General features: G+C 33.5%; 1 long non-coding RNA gene across 2 annotated transcripts; it reads left to right on the top strand.

Annotated features, from left to right (window-relative positions):
* The first annotated feature begins 2,653 nt into the window (after nucleotides 1-2,653).
* Nucleotides 2,654-5,613, top strand: LOC130082343 (uncharacterized). Of its 2 annotated transcripts, none has more exons than XR_008806760.1 (3): nucleotides 2,654-2,986; nucleotides 3,040-3,237; nucleotides 5,450-5,613. It is a non-coding gene; the product is annotated as an uncharacterized LOC130082343 (long non-coding RNA). The 2 variants fall into 2 exon arrangements; XR_008806759.1 differs by having other exon boundaries at nucleotides 2,654-2,998.
* Nucleotides 5,614-6,181: the final 568 nt, after the last annotated feature.

Raw genomic sequence — 6,181 nt, 5'->3', positions numbered from 1 at the left:
GAGCTGATCTCTCAGTAAAGGAGCGTTCAGGGAGAGTGTGTTCGGCTGCAGTTCCAAACGCTTCCACTAGAGGAAACTCTCCATTCATTTCCAATGCGGCATTTCTGACCGCGAGGAGCACAAGTGGGACTATTGTTCACAGCACCATTAAACCTGTTCAGATCATGCCCATGATTTATGTGTGTGTTCACACAGCAAGAGCCAAAACCTTTACCAAGTTTCATACCATTCCGATAAAGTAAAAAAAAAAAATGACTGCAGAGCACCAGAGGTTTTAAAAGTTATCTGGTCTTTAATAATGTTCTCAAAACATCAGCACAATACATCATTCATGGAATCCATTACCATTAACCCTATGTTGCCGTCTGGGATGTTTTTTCAGAAACGTTTTAGTTGGATGTTCATCTAACATTTTTATGTATTCATTTTTTTTGTAATGTTACAAGTTTCGGAATGTTCAAAGAACATTCAAAAGTAGCATTCCCGAAAAAATGAAATGGAATGTTCATGTCAAACATTTAAAATGATGATTATTATTGCTGCTCTTATCCATGCTAGGCTTCCCAGAACAGAACCACACCGCCAATCCAAACTGTGCGCTAATTGTCAATCGTATTTGACGATAGTGGTTCTGACAGAACTGGATGTTTTAAGACATTCACAAATAATGTGTTCGTAACTTAAAGGATTAGTTCACCTCAAAATGAAAATGTCCTGATAATTCACTCACCCCAATGCCATCCAAGATGTTCATGTCTTTCTTTCTTCAGTGGAAAGGAAATTAAGTTTTTTGAGGAAAACATTTCAGGATTTTTCTCCACACAATGGACTTTAACGGTCACCCCCCTTGACCGTTAAAGTCCACCCCCCAGGGGACACCCCCCTTTTTGAGCGTTGACGTGAAAATGCACTACCCAAACTTAAACGGTTGTAATTCATGAAGCCTTTGAACTAAAGACTTACGGTTAGTCTCTTTTAAAAGAAGACTCTTGGCAGATTATTACTGAAGTAGAATAAATTAATATAATTAAATTATTTAAAAGTTATTAAAGTTTAAGTTTATTGTTATGAAAATATATATTTTTATTTTATTAAAAATATATATAAATTAATATAGGTTTCAGCCTAAAAATGGCAGAAAGTCAAAGCTATATATCTAACCAAGTTGTGTTCCAAATTTGAAGTTGATATCACAAACACTGAAGTTCCCATGAGATTTTGTTTAGGCGTAGTACCAAAAATACCCACCGGGTGCCATTGCATTCCATTGAATTTAATTGTATGCATTCTGCCATACCAAATTAATACATTTCTATCCAAATATCACTTCTGTCACTAAATATGGAACCTTGAGACTCAGACCTTTCTGACAATATGTGTTTTGTCAAGATTAGAACATTTTTGATAATAAATTATGAAAGATGATGCCCAAAAGGGGAGGGGCCTAATACAAAAATATCGTTTCTATGGTAACGCAACGTCCAATTTCAAAACGGTTTTCACAGGATGAATTCTGAGTTCGTAAACTTTCAAATGATACCTAATTTATGATAACTACTAAAATATGTGATATAATAATAATAAAAAATTATATATATATATATATATATATATATATATAATATATATTATACTTTTTAGAGGACTTTTTACTTTACTTTTTAAAATATAATTGTATCTTTTTTTATTGACAAATACTAGATTATGTTTTATTATGAACTTTTAGCATTAAAAACCAAAGTTTCAATTATTAAAAGTGTGTGCGTCAACTTTTTGTGACAAAGGTCAGAAACTCCTGTAATGACGTCGATTTTTTGAGGCGCACTCTTGTCATAAATTCATATATTACTGTTTATACATAATTTGTAAGAAAAAAACAGCTCTAAAATATCTATTAAGGTCTTAGACCTTTCCAACGATATATATATATACACGAAAGGACCATTTTAAACAATAAACTGACTCAAAGACATAAATGTCATTCAACAACATACAATAAAATTTGAACGATCCTCCTTCTCCACGCTTGTAAGCAATGGGGCGGTGCTTCCGCCTACGTCCAGCGTTTGCAAAACATTCTTTGAACATATTTTGTAGGTTATTATAGTCGGTGAGCTTAATTATTCTGTTTTTTGAAAGTAAAACAAATTCATGAAGAGGGTTTACACAGTTTTTAAATAGTTTTTGTGTAAAGTGTCGGCCCAGATCCGGCCCGCGTTGAATCCACATGTACCAGATGTGGGCCGGATCTGGGCCGACACTATGTTGCTGTCTGGGAAATGTAACGAGACGAGCCTTTTAGATGTTTTCAGGCTTTTTCCCACCATTATAAATCCTCCAGACTTCTTCAAAACGTCAAGATCTTGAGAAACACCAATGTGTTCCTTCACTTACAGACAAAAGAACAGAAGAAAAATAGAAAACGAACCAGCTCAAACTGATAGCCAGATGTAATTTCCGCAGCCTAATGAATATTTAGCATGTTAAAGGAATACGAGTTAAACTCTATGGACAGCTTTCGGATGATAAAGTAGATTAGCTTCAACAGCTGAGCCGCATTAGTGTGTGATATTTGATAGTAAAAAAATAAGTGAGAATAAGTGAATGCAAATGATGCTAATCAGCATTACGCCACAAACGCTGACGATTGAGCTTAATTCATTATATTGTTTTTTTCTTTTTTTAAACGCACATAATGGACTGCTTCAGGATTGGGTTCGCATGTTCTTATCCGTGTGGAAAGTCCCTGAAGTTCCCCGTCGAAACAATCACTGTCCATCTCCGCTCGGGAAATGAGCTTTAAATCGTGAGGAAAAGGAAGGCCGGTTTTGACAGCCGACGTGCAAATATGAGGCGATGGAATCTCAATGAGGCTCGAAAAAGGGAAATGCATAAATAGATTAGAGTGAATGTGCCCAAGCAAATCTAATTATGAAGCCGCCGGATCTCCTGATTTAGGAGAGAGAGTGAGAGTGTGTGTGTGTGTGTGTGTGTGTGTGTGTGTGTGTGTGTGTGTGTGTGAGAGAGAGATAGTTTCAGATGATTCCACACTCTTTGGCATGTATTTGATGAGATTTGTGACGTAGACAAAGAACTAGAGTCTCAGATTTCCATGTAAATTGGATGAGCTTCTGCTGCAAGTTTGCATGAGGAATCGTTAACAGTCTGAGATGAACAATTCAGCTTTCATCAAACTCAGGGACTTCAGACTTTACCATCACTCATCCATTACTGACGGTAAGAGTATTCTAGTTCTACACTGTGAAAATGTCAAAATATGTTCATTTTTTTAAATTGATTTAACTCTTCAAAGTAAATTTCACTTATACTCTGTAAAGCCTAACCCTCAAAATAATTAATTGGTTTGAGTAGAGCCAACTCAAATTATACAAATTAGTTCCATCAAATTAACTTTTATGAGTATTTAGAACTTTCTTTTTCTTTTGAGTTCACAAAACCGACACATTTTAAGTAATTTAAATTGTTTCATTGTTTTGAGTTTTATGAACTTGTTTCTTTTAATTTAGACAAACTTAAATTTAATTTCCCAGCATGCTTTGCCATGCCACTCAAAAGGGGGAGTAAATGCTAAAATTAAGTGTTATACAATGTTTTTTTGTGCTAGAGTTTCTGTTATGTTGAGTTTTTGGGGGGTGTTTGGTTTGAGAACTGCTCATTTAGCACGTGCTATGCTAATGCTATCAAACCATTGTGCTACCAATTAGCAAAGTAGCATTTATTGAATTAGCTGGTTAGCAAGCCAAGCAAGCCAAAAGCCAAAGCAAGCTAAGTTTCCACTACTAAAGATATTTAAGTTGAGCTTACATGATAATCTTAAATTGTGTATGAATTAGCTTACTCAAATATTTTAAGTTAAGAGCAATTAAAATGTATGAGTCTAAAAAAAAATTACCTGCAAGTTCTGCTTACTTAAACGTTAAATTTCTTGATGAAACTGATTACCTCAAATTATTTGAGTTTTGCCAATTTAGCATTTAATTAACTAGCTTGTTATAGCTAGCTAAGTGTATTATAATAAAAATGTTCACATTGAGGTTACATGAAAATATGAAAAGTTAAATGTATGGATTAGTGTACTCAAACATTATATGTATAAATGATGTCTGGATATTTGTTTTTAATGACCCTACGACTTTCGATTAAACCCATCCAAATATATATTTTAAATATGAGGGAACAACAGAACACATGGTTAAGGTATTCATGAGACTAAATTTTTTGACAAAAAAAAGGCAATATTGGACAAAAAAAGGAAATATGAACTGACTCATTTTTAGAGTCCGTGTGACAATTACAATTCGTTCTACAATAATTAAATGGCATTAACTCAAGTGTAGTTCACATTGCTCACGGGCTTTATGAACGACTCTACTGGACATGCATAATTAATACAGTCCAGCATCTTAATAGGTCATGCAATTAAAATGATATTCATAGTGGCCTGTCGTAATTATTCAAGCATATTATAAACGGTCATGGAGATTATTAATGTTCACGCTGACTGACTTTATCCAGCCAATGGAAAATGCTGGTTTTCTATGTGAATATACAGTAAAGTGTAATTTATTCCTGTGATCAAAGCTGTATTTTCAGCATCATTACTCCAGTCTTCAGTGTCACATGATCCTTCAGAAATCACTCTAATATGAGGATCTGATGCTCAAGACACATTTATGATTATTATCAGTGATGAAAACAGTTATGTAAATTGTTTTGTGGGGGGGGGGGCTTCTTCGATGAATAGAAAATTCAAAAGAACAGAATTTCTCTCAAAATAGAATATTTTGTAACATTAAACAATAACGTTCAAAAGTTTAGGGTCAGTAAGAATTTTTATTTTATTTTTGGTGGAAAGAAATAAAAGAAATCAATACTTTTATTCATCAAGTAAAGACATTTATAATGTTACAAACGATTATGATTAACGAAATGCTGTTCTTTTTAACTTTCTATTCATCAAAGAATCCTGAAAATAAAGTAAATAACTGTTTTCAACACTGATAATAATCATAACTGTTTCTTGAGCATCAGATCCTAATATTAGAGTGATTTCTGAAGGATCATGTGACACTGAAGACTGGAGTAATGATGCTGAAAATACAGCTTTGATCACATGATAAATTACATTTTAAAATATATTAAAATAGAAAACAGTTATTTCAAATTGTCATAATATTTAACAATATTACTGTTTTTTTGTTTGTTTTTTTAATCAAATAAATAAAGCCTTGGTGAGCAGAAGAGACTTAAAAATCATTAAAAATCGTACCGATCCAAAACTTTCGGCTGTAAAACGTAAGTGAAATGACCTGAAATAATGATCAGTTGTAGAGTTTAGAGACATTATATAGAAATATCTCCATCAAGAATCCCAGAGAATCATAATTTGAGGCCCGTGTCATAAAAACAGTCTCTGGTTTCTTTCCAGGCGACAGAGAATCATGTACGTTTTGGAGGACAAGAACCATCACAAACACACATTAGCTTTGGCTTTTCAAGGACGTGATGTATAATTCATTTTGGAGAGAGGAAAGGGAAGGTGTGGATGAAACATTTATTTCTTTTCTGCTCCCATAAACAGGCCTTTTAGCGTTTCAGACGCCAACGTGTGTGAGGAGGATCCAGACGAGATTTAAATCAGCAAACCGACGTGACTAAAGTCTGGATTCATTCTTCACATTCAACCCTCAAATCAGAAGAAGAAAACAATATTATATTATGTAAAAAAAAAAAAAAAAAAAAACTTGATTATGCAAATTATTTCATGACAATTAAACACATTTTTCACTCCACATCACAATATTTAAATTTTTGAATGAGTCGTAAAATGGTTTCGTTCACTGACATTGTTTTGTAATTTGTTGATTTACTCAAAGCTTGACACATTGTTGCACTATTAATAAAACTGCTGTAATAGAACATCACAAAGCAAGCTATTAAAAGTCACAACAAAAAAATAGAAATAACAGGACATGTCTGCTGCTTAATTTATTCAGAACGGGGAGTTTTGTACTGATGCATTGCAGCATGAAGGTTTTTGTAGATTGTCACTCATGTTGAGATTAATATGTTGATTGTTGGTGTCTTAATGATACAGTGGTTCAAAATGAATGCCACAACATGGTTATGATCTGTTACTTCAGATGAGATCAGTGAATAA

The sequence above is a fragment of the Rhinichthys klamathensis genome, unplaced genomic scaffold, assembly GCF_029890125.1.
Source record: "Rhinichthys klamathensis goyatoka isolate OS25496 unplaced genomic scaffold, OSU_Roscu_1.1 h1tg000043l_1, whole genome shotgun sequence".
In the NCBI taxonomy this organism is placed as follows: domain Eukaryota; kingdom Metazoa; phylum Chordata; class Actinopteri; order Cypriniformes; family Leuciscidae; genus Rhinichthys; species Rhinichthys klamathensis.
Note: the sequence above shows the minus strand (reverse complement) of the source record. Positions and strands in the feature narration are given on the sequence as shown.